At 32.7% G+C, this 26,292-nt stretch overlaps 1 protein-coding gene and 1 pseudogene across 1 annotated transcript in view; one reads left to right on the top strand and one right to left on the bottom strand.

Annotated features, from left to right (window-relative positions):
- Window positions 1-26,292, bottom strand: part of LOC129744768 (SOX domain-containing protein dichaete) — a 191,353-nt gene that overhangs the window by 7,417 nt on the left and 157,644 nt on the right. The window lies entirely within an intron of this gene.
- On the top strand, window positions 12,541-12,669 carry LOC129750232 (U4 spliceosomal RNA; annotated as a pseudogene).

The raw sequence follows: 26,292 nt of genomic DNA, 5'->3' as shown, positions 1-26,292 counted from the left end.
TGTTTTGTAACCTCCATTCTTATACATCTTAAATAAGAGAACAGATTTTTGATATTGTAAATTAAAAAAAAGAAACTATTGAAACACTTTTTTTCTTTCATCAAAATAATTGCATCTCATTTAAAAAAGACAGAAAACAGCATTGATTTTTCTTTGTGAACTTTTTATGTGTAATAATACTGCAAACTACTGTTCAAACTTTTTGTTTTTAATTTAAATTTTTTAACCTTAAAGTATTTTTCACATTAAGTTTACTGCTCTTCAAGTTGACTATTATTTTCACACTTAAACTTAATATCATTTCATTTTCAGGTATCAGGTAATTTTTATGTTATATATATATGTAGAATATTATTTTGAATTTGAAATATATTTTCATATCGGGGATTGGGAACTAGAGGGAATACATCTGGGGATAACCCAAAGCAATTATTGCAAGCGGAGTGGATTGCCAACCATTGTAGTTTTCTGAGGGTTGGATGCCTTCTCTCGACGAACCATCGGCCGTGGAAGCCGGAGAAGTCAATTCAAAGGCCAAGCCACACAGACATAGGCAGGACCTTGCTACCGATGGGGGAATCATACATACATACATACATACAATAATTCTGAAAAAAAAAACATCGTACTTTTTGCTTACATACCAATTCAAGTACGTAGTTAATTTGAAAAGTGTTTTTTTTTGTTGCATGGCTGCATAAAAGAGACTTTTGATCCGCTTCTTTTTTGAAAAGTGAGACTTTAAAACTGATATTCAACTGGAAGCAAAATTTGTATGAGAAATTTTAAGTATATTTTAAAAGTGTTCAAAAAAATAATCCCTCCTGTCAACTTACACGGTGGAGCAAGGGCAAACGTCGAACTTTTAAGAAATTCATCTTCAAAATGATTCAATATGTTGGAAAGACCAGAAGGATATGTAAAATTCTTAAATGTCTTTGTAAATGAAGGACATTTGCTTTGAACAGCATTCGTTAAAAGTGGAATAAGAAACATAAATTTATACTGCTGGAATAATGCAGATATATCAATGAAACTTGATAAAACAAACAAACAGAAATACGTATTAAATCCATTTTAAAGCCATTACATTGACGCATCTGAAAATAAGCTTTGAATTTTCACTTGCCCCAACATACGGGACAAATGTTAACTTAGAAATTTGTTTTTGCCAACATTTTTGAATATTTGACTTTCAAAGAGAAAATAAAAAACGCGGAGAAATTATTTAGTGATGCCCTGATATTTTTTGCTTTAATAAATTTATTAAAATACAGAAATTTGCACAGTTTAAAATCGATAATTTTCATACCATAATAAGTGTTGTTTGGGAGAACTTCAAGCTATTATGTCTCATGTCCACGAGTTTGGCATATGGCGAAACATTTTTTTAACATAATTTTGGCGCAAAATGAATAGATATTCAAACTGCTTCGAAGGGCGAGGATGGTGAAAAAAGCTGTTTTGAAATGTTTATTAAGTTTAAGATAAAGAGCTTTTCAAAGAAGGGACCATATTTTAAAAGAGGTTTTTTTGCGTACGGATATTTGGCATAACTCAAAAATAGATTAGACAAATTTTTTTATGGAAGTTCGTATTTTCCCACTTTAGGAAAAAATGTGGAAAATCCATAAATATTGACATTATTTGAGTCATTATGAAGCTTTAAAAACAGAGTACAAATTTCAGATCTTGAAAAACAAGTTTAGAGATCAAGCTTCAGTAAATAATATATACCATCTTTGAATTGCAATTCGAACTCCAGCTGCAGCTCTCATTTCAAAGTTGTTGGTTCTAAACCATGATGAGGTTTGATTTAAAAAAATGCTTACAAAAATCTAAATTTGAATAAAATTTTTACAAATTACATTTTTTTTGCAAGGTGTAGCAATGCACACCGGGTCAGCTAGTCCTTTATGAGGAATTTTGCCTAAACGCCAATTCTGCTTTTTATTTCCTCATCTGAAATTGCTTTAAAATAACTAAAGTTATGAAATTTCAGTAATAAATCAACTCATAAACTTTGCATATTATCTTGACAATTTGGATTTGGAGGCCTACGTTTACCCACAGTTTTTAAAAATCCAAAAAAAAACTTTTTTAAAAACAGTTAGAACTCGGGAAATTCATGTTTTTAAAAAATAAACAAAAATGCCTAAGGATACCTTAAAAATGAAGAAAACCTTTCCATTTATTTTTTTCTTTTTATCTCTTTATCATAAAGAAGTTATGAAGCAAAAAAAAAGGTTACCCACGATACTCCCCTCTCCCCTACTTCCCAGCCTTTTTCTTTCAACTCATTAGGCCGGAACAAATTTCAAATCCTTCTTTTGTCACTCGGAGTTGGATCATCGCGAGGGGGGGGAAATAAAAAATAATGTGAAAAACAAATAAATTGGAATAAATTTCACGAAAGCTTGTTTGCAACAAAATTGCATACAATATCATTACACAAAACCTAAAAAACAAGTTATTTTTTATCGAAAAATTAAATAAAATCAAGAATACAAAAGGTGAAATAACTTCCATCTTCAAAAATTGGTTTTTTCGTCTTGTAATCTTTTGGATTCTTGATTTTTTTTTTCGAAATTTTCATTAAATACTTCAAACTTTATTTATTCCCCCCTTCGGGTTTTTGGAAATTTCGAAGGGGGGGGGGGGGGGGGGGGGTGACAAAAGAAGAAATTGATATTTGTTCCAGCCTTATTTTGTCAAATAAAGTATACAGATCGAAGATATATATGAAATATCTTAAAAATATAGATGCATATGGATTAATCCAAAAATTTCATTTAAAAGCTCTCAAAAGTGCGTTTGATAAAATTATTTTTATCAAAAGCAGATACAATTGTGTTTAAAAAAACCTAAAAAACAAATCTCTTATAAAAACAATAACTGAATCAAATTTAAATATCTTGCTGAGGTTTGAGAAACGATTTTGATATGCTCTTCTGATCGGAAGAATACTGAGTTTTCACATAAATCAGATGTGTTTCGACAGCTTACATCAATTTTAAATTGGTAGAGTACAGTAGTGTAAATATGGTAAATAAATATTAATATGTTAAAAATATTTTGTAAAAAAAATGAGAATAAATAAGGATATACATCAGTGTCAATCAGACCGTTATAAAAATGCAATCCGATAGCAGTTCGGTACATGGTGGTACCGTTATGTCTTAACTGATGGTCTTCCAGATCAAAAATTCCATTTGTTTAAAACCTTTTTTTTCCAATAATTTATTTTATACCTAGGTATTCAGACAAATTCGCTTCACGACCGTTCTCAAGATCATTCTTGTTGAAACTGATCTCCCACACGCCTATTTTAATTTACTTGCATCCAAATTCACTTTCTCTCTCTGTCTCTCCACATACAACGTATCGAACCTCGAATTAATATTTCCAGAGAGTCTATACATATCTCTTTTTAACAGTTGTGTATCTTCAGTACTCCACTGATACAAATCATCCTACATATATTATTTATTCTTTTAGATATTTTCTTTTGATACATATTAGGCTGGAACATGCCCCCCCCCCCTCCTTTTCGAAATTTCCAAAATACTCGAAAGGGAGAAGAAATAAAGTCCAAGACCAAAAAACAAACTGTGGAAGATGGGAGTTATTTAACCTTTTGAATTCGTGATTTTATTGAATTTTTCGATAGAAAATTACCTCATTTATAGGTTTTGTGCAATGATATAGTATGCAATTTTGTTGCATACAAGCTTTCGTACAATTTATACCAGTTTATTAGTTTTTCGCATTATTTTTTATTATCCCCCCTGCAGTGGTCGGAAAATCGCTCAAGAAAAGCAATCAGGAATGGTTTCTAGCTAGAATGATGCTACCTCCGAGTGCTGTGATACGCACGTGGTAAAAGTACCCATTGAATATATGTCGAAAATCAACACTAACTTGATACAAGAAGATATACCATGCCCCACCGGAGGCTACCGTTGCTATTCGTCACGTGGCTAATCGACGGTGATCGACATACTTGGTGATACATTTTGAACGTCGCTCCCTCAATCATTCCCGAACGTCTATCCTCGCATCATTGTTGATAATGCTCGTTATTGATAGACGATCATTAATGTTTCAAAAGGAAAAATCTGAATAAATACCAGGACCACATGTTCAAAAAAGCTGTAGCACATGCTGGACAGTTCATTGCGGTTACCTAGTCATGATTTTGTCCTTCTAGGCAAAACGAAAAATAAAAAATCATCTGATAGCCTACATAGATCGCTCAGAACTGATACATATCAGTTATGATCCTAAAGGTTGAAAGTCGTTAGGGGAAGGAAATCAGCATCGAGACGTTCGTTGCTGATAGTCTGCGTCCTTTTTTACCTCATCATGTATCGCAAAAGTGTATCAAATACAGAAGCGTCGTTGTCATGCATGATTGTTTGTATGATTTGGTTGAAGAAGGAAAATTTGACTGCTTTGATTTTTTGGCTCTGAATGTAGTCAAGCATGGCTCAGTGAAAATGATTGATTTTCGGAAGCATGCCCCCCTGCCGATGTTCCAACTTCAAGTGACAAAAGAAGGATTTGAAATTTGTTCCGGCCTTATTAATTTCAGTATTTTTATTTACTATTCTCATTAAATACCCATACTTACTACACGATAATGAACATAGTTAAGGAAGGAATTAACTATGTTCACTAACGTGTAGTAAGTATGGGTATTTAATGAGAATAATAAAATAAAAATACTGAAATCAATAGGCAGAGATAGGCATAAAAATCGGAAAGAGAAAGGGAGAAGTATCGGAGAAAGAATATTTGGGTACGCATCACAGTAAGCACAGAAAAATAAAGGTCAGATTTAAGAAGTGCGTCGAAAAGTGAAGAACTAGTTTTTTCCCTTGGAGAAAATATTGAGAAAAATTTCGTTCTAGTTCTAGTGCAAAGTGATTGGCGGAAAAGGAAAATAATCACAAATTTCATGCGATTTTGTATAAGCTACTAAGTGCTTCACGTAAATCAAGCAAAAATACACGTAATATGCGCCTATGTGAAAATTCGAGTGAATTTAACGTTTCCTTTTCGGCTGAGTGTACATTGTGTGGTGGGGGTCAAAATAAATTGTTTCAGGTGTTGTTGAGGTACATGACTGAAACACTAGTGCGCTCCTGGCTAGAATTCTCTTTCTCTCTTAGATCGATGCGAGAGTTCCCAAATTTGCTGTCCGAGTCGCTTTCAGCTTGAGTAACTTCGGATAACGAGTTTAGCACAGGGGGGTGACAGCCCTATCCTTTGTCATTGATTTTGACAACCATCAAAATTACGGGCCCACGATTTTTTGGGCCCATAACAAACCTGACATTTTGCTGTCAAAGAACCGGACTTGATGTCAAATCCTAGAGAATTATGAATGATTGCAAACTAACACAACCATCATTCTGGTTCCTCATTGGTTGAAATTTTGACTTTTTCAACTCTGTACTGCTTTGAGAGGAAAACACCATAAACGTTTTTCCCGATGGATAGAAAAAAAGAAAAAGATTCTTGTTCGCAAGAAGAACCAGATTGTCACCCCCCTGGTTTAGCATGATCTCTGGATTCGGAATCTCGTATACCGGAAGTAGTATTGTATTATGAGTAAAAGAAAATATATAGAACTTTTGTTGGCTCTACTCAGCCACACTCCGTTATATGAACTTACAGCCTTTGAGAAATGCACCACCTGATTTGAAATTTCAATAGAAGCAAAGTCTTCCTACTAGATGCTTCAGATTATAGAATCTGAATTGAGAATGTGTGTAAAAAATGTGTGCAGTTTTGTTTTCTTACATGTGAATAATAAGACTCTTAGCTATGTTTAAAAGAATAAATCTGTTTAAGGCTATATGCTGGGCTTTTTTCTTAGAGACCAAACTATTTAAACCTAGAGAAAATCATAAAATTGATCATAGTTATCACTTTTTGATAACTGTGTTAGAATGAAAAATATTTAAAAAATAAGCTTAAAACAAGCTTTTTGACGATATATAAGAAGTTGATTTAGCATTTTTTTTTTAAAGTAGAAACATGTTTATTTGAATATTTTTGGATCTGAAGTATTTTTTTCAAAATTTTCCAATTCTGATGAATGTGAAACGATAAGAACTTATGATAATGATTTTAAAAATTGTGGATATCTTAGTAAAATATAACGCTACAAGCTGGTAGGTAAATGACAAATATCATTACGATGAAGTTAAATTTAGACTTTTTGCTGCTTTAAACCCCATAGTGTCGCTGATGATTGGGAGAATTGATTCGCCCATTGATGGGTTAACATCACTTTCACCAGCTCAATCCCACTTTTTCAAAATTTTCCACGTGTGCTACTTAGAGCAGAGTTTTACAAACAATCCATTAAGTTTTTTTACATTTCTAGCTAGTATACTTGCTTAATAACATTTTATAAGAAGTGTCCACATTCATTCGAGAACAGTCCATAATTATACTAGTGATGATAGGATTTTCATTTTTTTTTTAATGTCAATGGCGAATATGAATCATAGTATTTTGAACCTTTAAAAAAATTTAAATCCAATAAAAAATCACCCATTGACTTTCAATTATAAATAAGCACTAATTTAGGAAAAAGAAGGAAAAAGAAGGAAAAATAAATTTCTCAATGAAAAACGTGATCTCCAAGCTCCGAACTTGAAACAACTTTTGACACCTTTCTTCCACCGAATCAAGTCAGGCAGCAGCACCGATTGTCGCAGTTTTTGTCTTGTCTCGCTTCTTTCCGTTTTTGATTGGACCATTTTTGCGCCCCGTGGAGCCGTCAGGAACGGGAAATCGTAACTCCCGGTCACCGGTGGCGGTCTCTAACAGCAGCAGCAGCAGCTGGAATTCCACCGACGACACCGAAATTTGAACCCAGTACAACTCCATTTCTTCCAACCAACCAACTCACCATTTCTCGCCATGTCATAAACGGTTTTCTTCTTTTATGCCCGATGCCATGTCCTACGAGTGTGTTGTTGTTTCTTTTATTGTTATGCCCTCCTTGTTTGTTGTCCCTGTCCGGTTCAGTCCCCAGAAGCAGAGAAGTCTTCGTCCTTCCCCCGCTTTTGCTATAGGATATGTTCTTCTACATATGTGATATGATGACTCTAATCGATTCTTCGTGATCGTAACAAATGATTTGTGGCGGATTAAGCAGCCCCTTCGCTTTTTAGCTGTCCAATTGCTGCTGTTGTTGATGCTTTTTTTCCTCTTTTGATATACCCAAACTCACCTTATGTTGTTTGAGTTGGGACCGCGTGCTTTTATAATGCAAAATCGCCGCATTCACCTTTTCGACTAAATTAGTTTTTCTTCCTTTGCTGCTTTGTTGGGAGTCTATCACATTTTTTGAACGCTTTTTTGTCCAACAAAAACACCGTCATCCGAATGCCTAGAAGTATCAACGAAATGTGATAGTCCACACCTTTGCCCATCCAACTATGAGCGTGCTCGGCTATTCGTGTAAAAATCGAGCGGATTATGGCCGGAAATAGTTTCGAATGATTTTTATCGCCTAGAACGAAATTCAAATTTAACCGGGTTCGTTTCTTTTTTTCCTCCGGTTTTTTTTTCTATTTCGGATGGAATTGCTTCAACCGACAAACGGGTGTCATAAATGGGGGCAATTCACATTATGGGCACGAGTCTCAATGGAATTACACGGAACACGGTGATGGATCCATCTGTTGGGGATGCTTCAAAAATAATTAATGTGTTAGAGCTAGGATAGTCTTTACATGTTTAGTTTGCCAATTATTCACTTTGGTGTAATGATCAGTCTAAGGCAGGTTAAAATTCTGATAAACAGAATTTTAAACGGGCCTACATTTACTAATTTTTAAAGACGTTTATCCCTCTGGGGTAAAAAAAACAGTGTGGGAAAGTGAACACTCTCCAAAGGGGGAAATAGTACCATTTCAAAAATAAGTATTGAAGGTGTATACAAATACACACTATATACCTTTACAGGACCTATCGAATTAGCTCGATGAGTTCTGACGATGTCTGTGTATTTGTGTGTATTAGTGTGAATTTTTGTACCCTTTGTTCTCGACGTTTTTGCGAAACTGGGCTGCACAATTAAAATGATTTTTATCTTTAAAAATTGATTTTTCTTTCCATTTTAATCTATAACAGAAAGAAAAAACAAAACATGACATAAGTTGAAACAAAAAAAAATTATAAAGAAAAAAATAAGAGTTTACATTAAAAGTTTTCGATAAAGTATACAGATCGCGCTTTAAATTTAAGAAATTCTGGATCAAGATTCAGATATTGTATTTAAATATGAAGCTCAGGTTCGAAATTCAAAATCGAAAAAAAGCTCCAATCCTTATTTAAGATCGGTAATCAAAAGAATGATTAGATACACAATTCAGCTAAAAATCACAAAATTGATAGAATATTTAAAATACTTTGAAGATTTTTTTATGATAAATTTAGGTTTTATATAAAAACTACAGAATATCAATTTCGAAATTGATTTTAAAAAATCTACCCTTGACCATTTGCAATATTTCCTTGACCTTGACCAGTTACATGTAATTTTAAGGCTACCGTTATTTCTAAGAATTAAACTAAATTAAATTTCAAAATTTGCTGATAAAAACGTACAACCTTCAGATGAAAAGTTCTGGTATAAATTCCATTTTTCCATGTATTTTTTTCAAAACTTTTTCTTCGGTTTTCGACCAGATCGAACCGAACGCCATGATAAAATTGATTAAAAAAGAACAGAATTTAAAAGAATTTGAAGCGAGTATGATCGACCAAAATGATTTGTCAAATTATGAACTTCACACCTGGCTCTAACAATATAAATTTCGTCGTTGCATTATTTTCGCTTGAACTTTTAGTGACTCTAAAAAGAGTTAATGGGACTAATTTCTCGAAAACAAAGTTTCAAACTGAAATTTTAAAGCTCGATTGAGCATTTAAGAATAACAAATAGGTAAATCATGTTTGAATCTCAAAATTTTTATCTCTGTCTTCCATTTATTACGAATTTATATTTGCACTTATGGTAAAATATTTGAAAATGCACAAAAAATAGGGTATTTTTTATTAATTGCTTTTTTTGTATATTAGAGTCTTCAAGCTCCCAATTTTATTTCTCAAGGCTGTATATTTTATACTGTGGGTGACCAACATTTTCGACAGGCGGACCAAATTCTAGAAATACGATTTGCTAGCGGGCAAAATTACAAAATTTTAGTTGATATTTAAACAAAAAAAATTTATCAATACATACAAATTTTTAAAAAAAATATTAAGACGCATGGATTCATTAAGATTTTTTCAATAACTTTTTGAAAAATTTCTAGTAAGTTCAGAGAAAATATTTCAACATTTAATCTAAAACGCAAAATGAACATAAGACCGTTGCAAGGATTGTAGGAAAAATTGTAGGAAAAATTTTTAATCCCTAATATTTTACACCTCCTATATATTGGAATATTTTTTTTTGATAATTTTCACTGCCAATTAATCCCGCAAACTTTTGAAAGCAATTCATTCAGATTTAGAACAACAAGCTTAAATATTCTATGTGAAAAAAAATTTCATTCGAAAATGGCCAAAAATAGTTAACTTTAAGCGAAAATTGTTGATTTGATTCTGTACTAGATTTTATGTCAAAAAGCCATGAACCAAATTTGTGCTCCAAGAAGTATATTCGTACAAGAATAGGATTTCGAAATATTTTGATTTTTTAAAGCATTTTTGGCTGCTTTTTCAAAGGTGGTTATCCATAGGCTAAAATAAAATCTTAAAAAACTATTCGTTTGTTTGTTTATAGAATCTTGGCAAAAAATATCATGAACTTTCAAAACGCTAACCAGCTACTGTAACATCAGTAACATCAACAGCAACAATGTGAACAAGTGTAGGCCAACGGGAGGCCAGACGGTTTGTCTCTGAGATGGACGAGCCGACAGAATCCTTCTTCTTTTTTTTTCTATTTTTTTTTCTTCTGAACTGACGTACTTGCTTCCCTAAACAGACAGCAATCTCGGTATCAAAATTTTCATGAAGCAAATACGAGTCTCTCGTGATCCCGTTGCTCAGACTCGCTGATGAATATTTTGTAATACGAGCAACATTGAAACCGCCGTCGTAGAATCGTTTGTGTTGCTGTTCGTGATTGTATTGAACACACACGAATAGCGAGTCGGCGGCGAAGCATTTTCGTGTGCGTTTCGAGGAGTGAGCGATTTTTATAGTCCTTGATTGGCAAAGCAAATTTGGCAAAGCAAAATTTTAATAGCAAAAATTCGGCCAGACAGGGTTGGTGTAATGTGTAAATTTTTTTTTTCTTTTGAAACTTCCCCGGTACATCTACTTATTAGGGACTTGGCAAATGGAAAGTTTTAAAAAGAAAATACGTTCTTTTTGATACACGTCTTATCGTCCATTACGCAGCTTTTTGACAACCCCAATAACTATTGCTTCAACTATTCAGCGTGAGATTTGACCACCGTACAAATTTACCGTGCTTAATCGTACGAGTTTTTTTTAACTATTCTGACTTGAAGTCATATTTTTACGTCTTCCGTATGAACCAAACAGAAGTTATGAACATCCTAGCAATGTCTCGAATATTAAGCTTCGGATCTTTAATTGCCTTCAAAAGATGAGATTAGATTTAAATTTTCACATAAAAAATACATTCATAACTGGTTTTGCTGAAAATTGTATACATTTTAATTCATGTTATCAAAAGTTAAACAAAAAAGAAGGTTTTGCATTGTTTTCGAGTACAGTGTTCACCTATTCTTAAATCTGACCAAAAAAGTTTAAATCTGAGAGATGTTCATCACAGAGGCTGTATAACGTTGCATACTCGTGATAGGAAACGCTTGGAAAAATTGGAAAAAAAAGAATTAAAACCTATTTACATACACTCTAAGTGGATTTCTCGTGCCAGTTTCATGGAAGAACAGTAGGGGAGAGTGGGGATACTTGATCCCCTTTTCTTATTTTCACCATATCTTTTTGGAAAAATTTAGCAACTCGCCGTCTTTGACATTTTCTGACAGCTTGTAACTTCAAGTTTCTATGCTCCAAAAATTAGATCGATACTTGAACCTGTTGATGAACAAGAAGCATTTCCGTGGGAGTAAAAAAATTGCGATTTTTCTGAAGTTAGGGGAGACTTGATCCCTTATTGAAGGAGACCTGATCTTTTATTCAGGAAGCCCTAATCCTTGTATAAAAATCAAACAAAACCACAAGATAGAATGTTAATTGACTATTTTGGTCAAGTTTGTTCTCATTTCACAATTCATAACAGACATAAGAAAAAAATTCTATAACTTTGTCTCAACGCTGATAACATTGCATACTTAAAGGCGCTATTTTTTATAATTAAGAGAAAATTAATTATTTTTGCTCTTTTCTTCAGACAAATGTTTGATAAATATTAGTTTTTGGATAAATATTAGTAATTTCGTAATCAGCAATCATAACGATCAATTCAGAAGAAGAATATGCAGTTTGGAAGGGGGATCAATTGTACCCATAATCAACATTTTAGAAAACTTTTTCTGAAAAAAGTTGAGAGTTTTCCATTGCTTTGAAAATATGGCATTATGAAGTTCATTTTACGCTCGAACGATTGGTACATTGGAATAAATATTTTTTTCATAATTTTCCCATGTTAGGAACATTTTAAAGTGATGAAAAAAGATCTTCAAGTTAAATTTTGTGAAATTTTTCAAACAAAGTTCAATTACTCAAACAATTATTTTGTTAAAATTTTTTAAACTACAAGCATTGTTATTTTACAAATTTTGGCACATTTTTCTAGAACATATGATCTTTGTAAGACATTCCAGTTTCGAGATATAGCTAAGGAATCAAGTATCCCCAGGGATCAAGTATCCTCATTCTCCCCTAATAATAATAATATGGAAGAACAGTAGTTACTACAAAGCATACGTAGAATCAATGTGATGCAAAAAAAATCTTAGTTTACGCGAAGAATCCCCTATTTTTCGAAATTATATAGCGTCAAGCTAAAAAAAAGTTAATTTGAAACTGGAAGTTTTATGGAATGAATTCACTTAGAAAATTAAGCGGTGGCATGCGATTCTTCTCAATCCAATATTATTTTCAATCTTATATATAAAAATGGAGGCGTTTTTTTGTAACAACATCACGTATGAATGGTCGGTCGGAAGGAAGTGAAATTTGGTATCCGAGGGTTTTTTAGGTCAGAGATTGTTTGTATAATAGTTTCAAGAATCTCACTTTTTATGGAAGGTGGTCCCAATACAAATTCAACTTTATTTGTTACGATTTCCATAAGAATCGATTCGCGAGCACGATGAAGTTAAGGACGTGTAGATGAAATCAAACATTTATTACGATTACATAAGATGGTAGAACGAAGTTTACCGGGTCAGCTAGTTCGTTATACTTTTAATCCATTTTTTTCTGTTTACAAAGTTTTGAAAGCATAATATTCTTTAACTAATTTATAAAAACATTTTAAAAACATTTTAAACATTTATAAAAAACAGCTTTGCGCAGTGGCGATATCGTAACCAATGAAGTTCTACTGAGGTGCGATTATTGCTAGTTGAAACATTTATAAAAAGTTCGGTTGTGGTTACTCAAAATACATATAATGATTTGAAAAATATATATCAAATTTGAAATTGATTAACGCCTCTGAAATGTTTAGAATTTTTTTCTTTTTATAAACGGTAAATACCTATTAATCCAAATTAGATTAATTCAAAGAAGAATTGTCTTAACAACAATATAGGTCTCAAAATTTGCCTTTTCCCGAGGTGCAAGAATCCCAAGCTGAATTCGATAAATTTGAGGGCGGTGATTTCAAACATGCTCACTAGACTGCCCCAAATTTGTATGGGAAATTTAAAACCTGTGAAATGTTAAGACTAAAACATTTTAGCCCATAGGCTAAAATTGATTCTGGACCTAGTACAAGATCTCATGCCAAATTTGGGTGAGATCGGACCACGGGAAGGGGTCGCTCAACGAGCCTGAAGTTTGTATGGCATTTTGAGACGTTTTGTTCGAGAGGAACATGAAAAACCAGTATTTCGTCAATAACTTCTGTCTCCTTCGACCGATTTCTTTCAAAAAACGGGTTTTCTTTAAGCCTATATAATGATAAATATTTCATCCGAAAGTTGCGTTTCAATTAAAATTAAGATAAAAAAGTTATTAAGCTTCAAAAATTGGATAACTTTTTTAAGGGTGATATTCATCACTGTTTTAATGAAGCGACTAAATGTCCGACCAGAACACTCAATGTGAAATGCATGTCGTTTCGTCAGATAATGACCGATTTCAACCATTGTTGTTGCGCTCGATTGCAATTTTTTAATATTTTTCAAATATTTGAGTTGGGATGATATTCACTTGATAGTTCGGAAAGAAGTAAGGGCTGAAAAATGCTTGACAATGAAAAATAAATTGCATAACCACAGGGGATTTTTGACATGGCTGAACAATTTGTGATGCCAATAAAATAAAAAATAAAATAAAATAATAATAAAATAAAAAAAAAATATTTTTTTGAAAAACAGGTCCATTTACAGTCTTCTCACGTTTTTCTATAATTTTAGCTGTAGTTAAAACAAAGCACATCATTTTGTTTAGAGTGTTTTTTATTACAAAAAATAATGAGGTTGACTCGTGAAGTTATTTCCAAGTAGGTTTTAAACTAAAAAAAAAAAAAAAAAAAAATATATATATATATATATATATATATATATATATATATATATATATATATATATATATATATATATATATATATATATATATATATATATATATATATATATATATATATATATATATATATATATATATATATATATATATATATATATATATATATATATATATATATATATATATATATATATATATATATATATATATATATATATATATATATATATATATATATTTAAAAATCTTTTTTTTATTCATAGAGTAGAGGGTCGTATTCATCACTGGTAATGATTCGGGGCGGAACATATTGACGCCTCATTAACAGTAATGAATAGGTACCACCGTCAAATAAGCCCATTTATGAAGCCTTATAACTTTTTCATCTTAACTCTTATCGAAATACAGTCTTCGGATGAAACATTTTTCATAATTTAGGCCGACGGGAATCAAAGTAATTGATGAAAACTGGTGTTTTTTTTTATTGGAATCACAAATTGTTCAGTCATGTTCAAAAGCCCCTGTGGTTATGCAAATTTATTTTTAATTGTCAAGTATTTTTCCGCCCTTACTTCTTTCCGAACTATCAAGTGAATATCATCCCAACTCAAATATTTGAAAAATATTAAAAAAATGCAATCAAGCGCAACAACAATGGTTGAAATCGGTCATTATCTGACGAAACGGCATGCATTTCACATTGAGTGTTCTGGTCGGACATTTAGTCGCTTCATTAAAACAGTGATGAATATCACCCTTAAAAAAGTTATCCAATTTTTGAAGCTTAATAACTTTTTTATCTTAATTTTAATTGAAACGCAACTTTCGGATGAAATATTTATCATAATTTAGGCTTAAAGAAAACCCGTTTTTGAAAGAAATCGGTCGAAGGAGACAGAAGTTATTGATGAAATACTGGTTTTTCATGTTCCTCTCGAACAAAATGTCTCAAAATCCCATACAAACTTCAGGCTCGTTGAGCGACCCCTTCCCGTGGTCCGATCTGGCCCAAATTTGGCATGAGATCTTGTACTAGGCCCAGGATCAATTTTAGCCTGCAGCGTATAACTTTTTCAAAAGTCGGGCCATTTGGGGCAGTCTAATGCTCACGTTTTTTTAAGCAGAGTTTGAGATTCAAGCGTTAAATTTTTAAAATAGGTGAAAAAATTTAAACTGATTTGTCATAACTGTAGAACATAATGAAATTTAAATTTTTTAGAATATAATCACACAAAGAAGCTCGAAAAAAATCATCAGAAAAGAGTTTAAAATTTCAAATGCTATCACCAAAAAATACGTTAAAAATTTAATTGAAACAATACCATCTATTTGGCCGTTCAAAAGTTACAGACCAACTTTAAAGTGCCCCTTTTTCGAAAAGGCATAATCGTCTATGAACTCACAAATAATCAACCCAATGTCTCAGTAAAATGGACAGCTTAAATTTATTGCTACATAAATGCAACAAAGGTTGCTTCTTAATAGGCGAAATTTCATTTTCATTATATTTGCAAAACTACGATAGTCAAAAAAACTAACAGCTTTGGTATAAGTTTTCGCCCTTCTTGAACAGTAATTGAAGTTAGAAAACGCATCGTCTATGTCCAGTGAAGGAACATTCTTGACGACCAGTCTCACCCAGCATTACTGATTCTAGGCATTTCAAATCGGGTCACTTTAAAATATCACTTTAGCATCCCACTGTCATAAACTTTATATTTTTAACAAATTTGAAGAAAAAATCTAATATCTTTAAAGATATATTTTTTACTATGCAACATGATGAACGTGTTACGAAACTTTAACAGCAATTTTCTTGAAGTATGCCAAGTAGCTCATAGACCTATTCAAAACTGTCTGAAGTTTATTTATTTTTCCTCAGCTTTGTTTTGACAGTTGGTGTGTTTGGAGACATCTGGTGGCCCATCTAAAAAATAAAAAAAAAAAGTTTTATTAGGGTGTTGGGATTTTTACGGGCTAGCTTATATGTCTATTCTCTGTGATAATCATTAGACCGCAATATTAATTGACTTTTGACTCTCATATGTTTTTTGATACTTAATAGATTGCCTAGCATCAGGATGAAATATGAAATGATTTGAATCATTCTCGAATTAACGTAAATCAAATTTCAATTTTATTTTTTTAAATTTTGTATGGAAAAAGAATATTTTGCATATTAATTCATCCAGAAAACTCAAGTATGAACTCAAATTTCTCTGTTAATAAAGTTTTTGTCTTTTCTCAAGCTTGATTTTTTGATACAATGAGAAATAGCTAAGTAGGTATTACCTGGAAAAAGTTTTAATCGTTTTAAAATAAATCTCTGAATCAAGAGCAATGCATTTTGAAAATGACAAGTTTTGCTTGTTGGCATATTAAATAATTTCGTGAAATGTTTTTTTACAATGTTCTATGAACAAACAAACTCATTGGCTATGCAAATCAGCTTTTGCAATTTATTTTTCATTCAACGATTTTCCAGCTATCAAATTAAAAATAAAGATTTTTTTTTAGAATACCTTTTTGGGGTACAATTCGGGATTATCGATGGTTCAAATGAAATGTTCAAAAAAAATCAAAAAGTTGTCATTAACCAAAGCTATTTTCTTTTAAATTTTTATCACATTCCTGGAAATTTTGAAAGAAATTATTTGATTCCACATACAAATTTCCATGCAAAAAGGAATTTATTGCGTTTATCCAGGACTGAAGAAATTGCTTCCAAAATTTTTATTGCTTTTTACAGTAAAAACAATCAACGAAGGTTGTGGGAGGTGTAAACATTTATAAAATTGATTTTTCCATACCAAGCTTGCAGCCATTTAATAATCATGTTCGTTGAAATCCACGAGTAATTTTGACCTCTAAGAAAAAAGAGGATGTAGAATATGGGAATTTAATGAAATATCAAAGCAATTATAAACCTTAAAAAATTTTAGCTTATTTTTAAAATATAAGTCAAAACATTGAACAGTGTACAACGACAAAGATGATAAGGGAAGAATGTGGTCAATTAAGAGAAATTAAAAACTTTTAATATACAAAAACATTCTTCACTGATACTAGAAACAGATATAACCTTTCTAAAAATTGTTGAGTTTTACTTTTTGAAAGCATTACACAATCAGCAAAACAGTGTATAAACCGTGAAAAAAATCAATATCTTCCCTCCTTTACGAACAAATTCTATGAAAAAAATACTTATCTTAAGTTAAATTTTCAGAAAAATCGATTGGGCATGCCACACAGGCGGAGATATTTTTAACCCCTTGTTTCCCTATATTTTGTGAATAATCCAGGAAAAAGCTAATTTGGACTTGAAAATTTTTAACGAAACCTTTTTTGTGAAAATTTTTTTCCGACCTATTTTTTTGACCTATTTTGTATGATTTTTCCGAGGAATCGATCGATGGCTGTTTAAGCCACCGCACGTATCGGAAAATGAAGTTGTTGCTGATTTTACCCTCAATACCCTTTTTTCAATTAGTCCAGAAAAAGGCAGGTTTAGACTTGAACATTTGGAACCAAATGACACCTATCTTGTATGATGTTTTCCGAGGAATTGAATGAAGGCTGCCTGGGCCACCAAAAAAGGGAGTGTTTCAAACAGCCAGATTCTATTCCTCAGAAAAAAAATCACAAAGAACGTCTCATTTTGTTGAAAATATTCAAATTCGAACATATTTTCTCTGAATTTATGAAAAAAATTATAGAAGACTTCAGGGTAAATCAGCAATATCTCAATTTTCGAAAGTGGCTCAAACTGCCTTCATTCGATTTCTGGGAAAAAATCTCTCTAAAAGGGTAAAAAGGTTTCAGTCTTAATAAGCGATATAACATTTTCTACTTCATTTTCTAAAATCTTTTAATCGTTATAAGTTTAGTCTTAATATTATTGTAAAATACACATTTAGATACGAAAAATAGAGGTCAATGAATGATAAGAGAAAAATTCTTTAAGAATAACTCCTTATTCCTTATAGGTAAAGGTCGCAATAAAAATGTAAAAAAAATCTTCAGTGATTTCCCTGAATAAAAAAATATTTCTCTAAACTTAGCTCCTTCTCAAAGCTATTTAAGAGCAGTGCGTTTCTTTATCATGCTCAAGAATTTCCATATAAACTGTATTATTACTCCACTAAACAACGTGAGAATCCGAGCTTCCAAAATATACATCTTCATCATAAATCAATCACTTCATTTGTTCTAATCATACGCTCCAGAAATCAAATCTTCACACCCTTCACAAACATTTACCGCCCATTATTTGTTATTCCTTGTTTCTACGGGCCTTCATCTTTTATCTTCCGAGAATAATAATTGTACCGTTTTGTGTGGTTGAAGAGTCGAGATTTGAAGATAGATTTTCCCAAACCACGAGTTAAACACCGTGTAATTATGTTTTTAACACGTACTTTCCATGTTCTGCTTCGTTGGTGTTTTAGTTTGGGGTATGTAAGATCTCTTTTTCGGTTGGGCGTTCATTGTTTTATCATAGGTTATCTTCCATTTAAGATGAATTGAGTCATCACAGAAAGTGAGGGCCCTCACATTCAGAGGGAGTGCCAAAATCTTCGACTTTGAGTTAAGTTCGCCAATCGATTCTTCTTATCTTAATCTTCTTCTGGAACAAAACTCAAATTAAAAAAATATTACTTAAACCCTTTTTAGATTGTATTAAAACCGCTTAAAGTCAAATAATATATAAAAAATCGAGCACCTTGAAAACTTTGAAGCGCACTTCATTTGGGCACTTATCTCCCTGTTTTTCTATGGACCTCAATTTAAATGGATTTTTTTAAAGGGTGTCTCTTTTCCCTAATAATCAAAATTTCCTGTCACCATCAAGTTTTGACTAAAAATATAACCGAACTATTCTGTTATGTTTCAATTCCAAAGGATTCACTTCAAAACCAGAACTCGCGATAGCTCCGATTGATGAGGCGTGCAATTAAATGATGCTTCAATTTTCAACCCCTTTTTTTCCTAGGAAATCGACCATCTTCATGCTTTAAACAATCACATCCCATTTGATTTTTTTTTCCTTCAAATTCCACCTAAGGAGCGTCAGCTGAGGATCGAGATTTTCTTAACGCTAAATCAAGTAGTGATGAAGTCATCAAAATTAAGTACGGTTTTGGTAGGCAGTTTATCACATTTCTTCCGAAGTCGATTTAGGCCAAACGAATCAGGATGATTTTACGGACGGATGAAATTTTCGGCCTCTCTGGTGGGTGGGAATAGATAATTGGAAGTTAATTTCCTGATTGGTTGGCTTTAACAAATTTAGAATACTTTTGGGTTTGATTATAAAGTCACTCTACTATATTTTCCGTTTTTTGGTTAAAGGTTTAGTTTTAGGTTTTTGTTAAAATATCTTGAGAATTTTTTTGGTCAACATAAAACCATCATTAAATCCATTTGAACGTGAAACCAGGAATTTGGGTTCAAACATAACATTTCTCAGCATTCTTTACTGAACTGAACCGATTTGCACAATCATTGCAATAAATAAACGATCGCATTGATATGCTCCAAACATGAGCCGATGGGCTTCCTGCATCTTTGCTTATGAAAGAAGCGATTCGGAAGCTGGCCAACTCATCTTGTCTCACCTTAACAATCTCGTTATCTTCTCAAAGCTTTGAGGCAAATAAATAAAAAAAAAGTAGCGATGGAAACATCTCTCCTCACACATCGTCATGTTCGCCGTCATCCGCGCCGGTTTGATATAATAATTACAATCCTGTCATCATGCTCCATTTATAACCGTTTTATGCTGTGAACATTTCAATAAAGTTGGAAAGGATGAAATTCCGGCCCTGTCTTCATCCGCGCACTCCCACCACGAGTCGTTTGCTTGCATGCTTCTACCTGCCAACAATTTCTATTGACTGTGTTTTGTACTGCAAAAAGAATTGAACAAAAAATCAATCTTTCTCAGTTCAGCCAATACATGCCTCTGACAGGTTAAATCATACGTTTTGTTTGGCCGATTCACTAAATAATAGCCCTTTGCGCTGCCACCGAATCATGCCATACCTACTTATTGTGAATTAAACGCCTCTGCAGGAATTGTTCCCATTGTTCGTTCAGCTTTTTGAATCCAAGGAATGTGCTACCGATCAATTGTTTGTTATTGATTGCTGCCTTTGGGATGTTCTTAGGAAAAAAACAGACGTACAAGCTCGATCAATAATCTTCAAAAAAAGTATGTACAATTTCAAAAGATCTCATCGGAAAAATACGTTAAAAATTGACTTAAAACGGTGTCATCTATAGTGCCGTTCAAAAGTTAAAAATAAACTTTCAAAGTGTCCATTCTTCGAAAAGGCATAATCGTATATGCACTCATAATTAATTAAACCAATACTTCCCTAAAATTTTAATGGTTGGCTACAATTTATTGCAAGATAAATGCAAAGAGGGGATTTTTACATAAGGTACTGATAATAGAAATGAGATTATTACACATTTAATAGCAAATAAAATAAAATAAAGGTTCTTTTCGACAACACTGATGATAAATAAAATCAAATAAATTTAAATGGCAACGTTTGTTACTTTCGCAACATTTCACTCAGAAAAAAGTATGGTATTCCCAAAAGTAATCTATTTTATTCAATCATATATCTTATTGATTCTCGACCAACTATAGGTATAAAAATTTCAACAATACATTTAATGGCAATCTGATTGATTCCATACATTCAACAATATGTAACTCATTCAACTATGGTTGTATGATTGATTTTGAGCATTCAACTATAAATATAATAGATTCAACTATAATGTACGATTGATGTCATACATTCAACAATAATTATAGTAGATTCAACTATTATTATATGATAAATTTGATTGTAAATATAACAATAATAACAATATGATCGATTTAATTGTAAATATGGTAGATTCAACTATGATAATGAAAGATTCATATTTATGATTGATTCAATGAGATCAACTATAAATATTGTCAATTTAAATTCGGTTTATATTGAAAGTTATAATATCTTATGATGTTTTTTTCAGAATAATTTTATGGCTACGTTTTATTTTCTTTAAATTTATTATTTCAGCATTTTGCATCTTGTTCGTTTTAACCGCCACGATGCTAGAAAAGCTGACCGGGAATCCCGATATCCACGTCCTGTTTCCTCCGCTGTTGTTTTTTTTTGCTTTTTGACGCATGGTTGCCCAGCAAATTGTGCGTCCTAATTAATCGGTCCCAGAAGACTTCCTTAGAACTCCGTGCTTCTGCATCCGGCGAAGATTGACCTTGTGTGGGGGGAAATTTAGTCAATATCATGACATCAATCATATCATTCACTCTACCAACTTAACTGACTAACCAATACTAGTTTCCTGTGGGATCCTGCCAGGATCACGTAAAGGAATGTCGAGATAGAGGAAAATGATTCCCCATCGCCGGAAAGCGCTTGCGCTTTGCAACCGATGTCAGGAAGTGCCGGCTCAGCCCTCAAAACAGCAGTACGATTGCTGCAGAAAACATATTAACACATTTACGATTTTTTTTTAATTTTTGCTGATGAACACTGTTGAACACTAAAGTATCCAAGTATCACACAACCAACCATAATAATGTAATTTAATTTGCTATATTTATAGTTCAATTTCTAGAATCGATCATACATTGGTAGTGGAATCTATCATATTTACAGTTGAATCAATTATACAACTACAGCTGAATCTATCATATTTATAGTCCAATGTTAGAGGTCAACCAGAAATGTATAGTTGAATCTTTTATATTTATAGTTGAATAACTAAAATCAATCATACAATTGTAGTTGAATTTATCATATTTGAAGTTATATCAAGTAAACCAATACAATTGAATCCATCGAATACTAGTTAAACGTGAGAGGTGAACCAGAAATGTATAGATGAATCTATTATATTTATAGTTGAATGCCTAAAATCAATCATACAAATAGAGTTGACACTATCATATTTACAGTAGAATCAATCATACCATTACAGTTGATTCCATTATATTCAAAGTGGATTGCGTAAAGGCAATCACCAGTTTGTAGTTGAGTCTATTATGTTTATAGTTGGATGCAAAAAAAAATTAACTACGCTTTGATGATTGGTATAACCAGCTGAAATAATTAGAACAACTGAGGTCTTTTTCTCCGTGTAAGCAAAACAAAGTCAGTCATTGATCTATTCTTATGAGCAACAGACGTGCATGAGTGAATCTCTGAATTAAGACTCATAGGAATCGTGAAATCACGACAATGGCGTAGTTGGTAAGGTGAGCACAGATTTGCAAGGCTGATGCTCAGATTGTTTAGAAATTGTTCCAGCTCCTGTAAATATAAGCTTGCCAGATTGCCCGGTTTTATCCGGGTTTGCCCGGATATTTGATGCAAAATTTTGAGAAAGTCCGGTCCGGCCCGGTTGCCCGGATATCGTGAAAAAAGTCCGGATATTGCCCGGATTTTTTCACAATTTTCACAAAGAAACCAAAAAAATCATAGTTTTTGAGTAAGTTTCAGCGAAATCGATTAACGGTATGGACATTTTCAACGGTTGTTTCAAATAATTTCGCTGATTTACTTTTATAAACCTTTAAATATTTAAGTGTTCCAAAAAGTTTTTGGAAGTCTGCAATTACATTAATAAAATATTAATTTCATTTTTTTTTTGCTTTTATATTTTTTTTATTTTGCTTTTTGCCCGGTTATTGCCCGGTTTTTGGATTTGAAAAATTGAAATCCATGTCCGGTTTTTGCCAGGTTTTTTTGAAAAAATGCCCGGAATTGCTAGGCCCGGATGGGAGTGGAAAACATTCTGGCAACCTTATGTAAATAAGATGAAAAGGATGGAAAAGCGCAGATTGTTGAGGCTGCTGCTGCTGATAATTATTAGTTCCTCCGGTAAATAAGACGGAAAAATCGAAAGCGCAGATTGTTGAGGCTGCTGCTATGAATGTTTGTATTGATTTGGCCTTCCGGTGAAAAAAAACGGAATGGCGTAGGAAGCGCAACTAACATCTTGAAAATAAGTTTTTTCACTGTTGAGACTGTTATTAGATTCAGATCTATGTTTAGTCTAACCATTCTTGACGATCAGTCTCACATATAAGATTCCAAACATTCCAAAGCGGGTTTCCATGAAGTTTCATTCTTGTACCCCAAGGTTCAAAACTAAGAACTTCAATCACAGATAAATAGATGTACAAGCTGAGCCTTGAACAGATTTTAAAGTCCGTGCTCCGAATTGATTTTATGTTTTTTGGTTGAGGCACTAGATGTCTCCAAGGGCACCGGAGAGAACTGTAAAAAAATCAGTGTGAACAAAAACAAATACAAACATCTATTAAGGCTGTTTTGAACGGATCTTATGAGGTAATTGTTATAGTATTTTTTCACACTTGAAGATACAAGATAAATATTTGATTGGTACTGCTATGTGGGACTGTTCCTCAGAAGGATGTTTCTATTGGATTGGACTTGAATAAGGATTGTTTAGATTCTTCTGGCTCCGATAACCGTTTTAAAATTGTAAAAACTTATTCAAAGCCTTTTTAATTTCGGCAGTCTCTGTAGTCGAAAAATATTATGGTGGTATTTTTCTCAGCTAAATATACACTGCCGGCCAAAAGTTTGGGATCACCCACTAAAAAACATGCAAATTTTGATCGTTCATATCTCAGCCGTCTTAGCACATATTGCAAATCTCCTAATCTCATTTGAAAGATAATGAGCAATAGCTATTTCGGAGGTATTTTGCCCAAATATAATGTTTTAGTTTTGAACTTTAAACTTAACCTAAGGTTATAACATTTTCAAAAAATCTCACTCAATATTCAAAGCCGATCATCTCGGCATAGGGTGGACCAAATCTCAAAATTTGAGTGGCATTAGAATCCCTATTCTTTACTTCTCAAAACACAATCAAAAAATTTTGTGAAAAAATTCAAGAATGTACTTTTAATTAATAAAATAGACACTTGAGTTATCGTCCAAAAGTTTGGGATCACCCCTTTGTATGGTGAGTTTGGCATCATTCTTATAAAAACATGCAAATTTATTTTATTCATATCTTTCGCATCTAACATCGTATTGCAGATCTGAAGGGTTCATTTGGAAGCTAAGGAATTGTTGTTTTTTCATAAATTCATTCAAAAATTATATTTTGAAGTGATAACCATGAAAAAATCACCTGAAATTAATTGTTTTTTAAAAAGTTCCTAGTTATGTTTCAGATTTTTTTTATAGTTCTCACCTTAAAAAATAATTTTTGAATAAATTTATTAAAAAACAACAATTCCTAAGCTTCCAAATGAACCCTTCAGATCTACAATACGATATTAGAAGAGAAAGATATGAATAAAATAAATTTGCATGATTTTATAAGAATGATCCCAAACTCACCATACAAAGGGGTGATCCCAAACTTTTGGACGATAACTCAAGTGTCTATTTTATTAATTTTTTTTTTTTTTTTTTTTTTTCAGATTTTTTTTTATTTAATAAAACCTTACATAACTACAAATCATTATTATAACTATAACTTTACAGTATTTTCCCGCTTTTCAAATAGTTCCAATTATTATTCTAGTATTATGTACCCTTTCAACAACCACCTCAACTGTGTTCAGCAACGCTGAATACAGAGAGAAAATATTTATTTTTTTCTTGAAAAATAACCTCTTTGTTTCTAGTGCTAAACTATTTACTTTTCGAGCGGTAGGATTTGATTCTTCGGTTTTGTAGATGGTTCGTTTCCATTTTAAGCAGCTTGCACTTGCTTCTTGTTCTTTTTTGTTGTACTTCCAATGTTGAAACTGTGTCTGGTAAAATTATTGGTGCTCCAACCTCAGAACCATTTGATGAGTAACTCTCAGCGTCTTCGTTTTTCTGGGATCTCCTTCCACGCTTTTGAACACGATTCCATTGCTGCGATGGTGGTAACTCAGCTTCCGTTTCAGGTGCGACGCTGGCTTCCAAACTCTTAGCTGTACTCTCTCCGACGCTCTCCTGTTTGGTTGATTCTTCCGGTTCTCTTTGTTGCGTTGTTTTCTCCTCTGAAGCTCTTCTGACAGCTGCTATTGTTCTGCGAGAAGAGCTTTCGGCACTAGGGATTACCCTTATAAGGCTTTCCTTTGGTCGATCATCATTTTCTTTTGGTAAAGGCACATTAACTGTGTGAGTTCCAGCAGCGACACAGCTGAACAAACGATTTTGAACCGAATCACGTGGGACATTCCGTTGTGGACAATTGGCTTTCAAGTGGTTAGTGCCTTGACACAAAAAACACTTACTCGCCATTCCATCATGGTACAAACGAGCCATAAAGTGACTGATACGAAGTTGGGAAGGTATCTCCTTGCTGATCTCCATGTACACACCCCTCACTGTCGAGAACACTGGATAACCTGTTCTCGGATGATATTTTTCACGAACTTGATGCCTGATTACTCCAAATGATGACAGAGCATCGTAAACGTCTCGATCCCCCAGTTCTGGAGGAAGATTAAAAATCCTCACATATTTGAAGTTAGTTTCTGCTTCACCCATTTTTACTTCAGTACTGGTTCCATTCGCATACACAAAAGATACTACTGGTTGCAGATTCCGCAAGTATGAATTCAGCAACGCCTCGTTCTTGAATTTGATTAAGATCGATCGGGATGCCTTATCTTTGTGCACAGAATACAAATCTTCTGGCTTGAAACACTTCTCTTGGCAGAAGTTGAACATTTCTGCCTCTGTTGGTTCTGCTGCATCGCTTCCGAAAGAAAATCGAAGAGTGTTGATCCGGATTTTGGATTCTGACATTTTTCCACGTGATTGCTTCTTTCTAACCTCAAAACTCAAAATCTCTTATCACTTATGAACATTTTCACTCAAGCTAAGAGAACTCAACTGAACGACTGTCAACAAAATGCCAACTTTTGCACACTTGTCAGAAATGAAAAAATTCAAGAATGTACTTTTAATTAATAAAATAGACACTTGAGTTATCGTCCAAAAGTTTGGGATCACCCCTTTGTATGGTGAGTTTGGCATCATTCTTATAAAAACATGCAAATTTATTTTATTCATATCTTTCGCATCTAACATCGTATTGCAGATCTGAAGGGTTCATTTGGAAGCTAAGGAATTGTTGTTTTTTCATAAATTCATTCAAAAATTATATTTTGAAGTGATAACCATGAAAAAATCACCTGAAATTAATTGTTTTTTAAAAAGTTCCTAGTTATGTTTCAGATTTTTTTTATAGTTCTCACCTTAAAAAATAATTTTTGAATAAATTTATTAAAAAACAACAATTCCTAAGCTTCCAAATGAACCCTTCAGATCTACAATACGATATTGGAAGAGAAAGATATGAATAAAATAAATTTGCATGATTTTATAAGAATGATCCCAAACTCACCATACAAAGGGGTGATCCCAAACTTTTGGACGATAACTCAAGTGTCTATTTTATTAATTAAAAGTACATTCTTGATTTTTTTCACAAATTTTTTTGATTGTGTTTTGAGAAGTAAAGAATAAGGATTCTAATGCCACTCAA

The sequence above is a fragment of the Uranotaenia lowii genome, chromosome 2 (genome assembly GCF_029784155.1).
Source record: "Uranotaenia lowii strain MFRU-FL chromosome 2, ASM2978415v1, whole genome shotgun sequence".
Classification (NCBI taxonomy): Eukaryota; Metazoa; Arthropoda; class Insecta; order Diptera; family Culicidae; genus Uranotaenia; species Uranotaenia lowii.
The sequence above is the reverse complement of the archived record's forward strand: the minus strand, read 5'-3'. Positions and strand labels throughout refer to the sequence as shown.